Source organism: Myotis davidii, unplaced genomic scaffold, assembly GCF_000327345.1.
Source record: "Myotis davidii unplaced genomic scaffold, ASM32734v1 scaffold27, whole genome shotgun sequence".
NCBI classification, from domain to species: domain Eukaryota; kingdom Metazoa; phylum Chordata; class Mammalia; order Chiroptera; family Vespertilionidae; genus Myotis; species Myotis davidii.
Genome location: NW_006297821.1, coordinates 3,253,024 through 3,254,191, shown reverse-complemented (window position 1 = coordinate 3,254,191; position 1,168 = coordinate 3,253,024).

Genomic DNA, 1,168 nt, shown 5'->3' with positions numbered 1-1,168 from the left:
AGAACTTTTTCTAAACAAGCACAAGCAAGTATTTCCTTTGTCCTAGCACTGTCAATGTTAGTAATTCTCCGGAGAGTCATATAGGATTGAACCAGAATTGTTTCTTTCTGCTTGCATTCCAAAACGACTGATAAGGACATAAAAATGTGTAGTTTCGACTTGAATTCTAGGCCTGTTCTGTTCTATGTTATATAAAAGAATTTCTCTGTAATCCTGATATTATACTGCTCTTTTGTATAAGCATATTTATAGGCACTTTAGAGAATACTTAGCCGCAACGTGTATTATAGACATTGGAAACAGTCATGTGTTCGCTTTTGGTTACTGCGTGTATATTGAGAGAGGTGAGCGCTTTATAATCTGGGTCTGGCCATGTGCTCACCTGGAGCACAGGGTTGTGCTGTGCAGACAGAGAAACTGCTCTCTTGGGCTTTTGTAGAAAGAAACCTGGCCCCGTTCCTACTTTTGGAAAGTTGGTGTAAAAGCTGTTAGGAGGAAGATACAAAGTAAGTGCTGTGTGGAATACAGCTTTCTTATCACACCAGGATTTATTTTAGAATCTTCAAATATGCTCATAACTTTTCTGAGAAATGACAACGCAGTTAAAATGTTTTGTGGTTGTAGTTGGTACAGGAACAAATACAGCTTTACCATCAAATCTAGAATTTTTTCTTTACCTTGTAATTTTCCAGCTTTGAAAAGCGATTTTGAGGGAAACCCCGAAGAAAAAATGTTGCTTTCTTTGGAAAGGAAAAACTTATACTTCAAGGTAACACTATACAAAATAAAAGAACTAAGACCAGAACCAAACTGTGAGGTTGTCCTGAGGTACCTTTTGGATTGGATCTAGGATTTGATTCTGTCTTGGGGGTGGGGCTTTATTTCTTATCCTCCACTTCCTAGCCTTTTTGAAACACCACAGTTCTTTTGGAATTGATCATAACTCCTCTTATGCAAATTTCTCTATTTGGATAATAGGATGCAACCAAATAATTTAGGAAGCTGTCAAAATATCCAGATATATTTGGCAGTATAAGTACCACTAGGCAAGAAAAAAAGCATAAGATAAAATAATGTTTATACAGTCAGCTCTTGATTATTCCATCTTGTTTGCAAAATTTTATTGAAACATTTTGGCTTTCTACAAGAAGGAAACACAATTTCAACA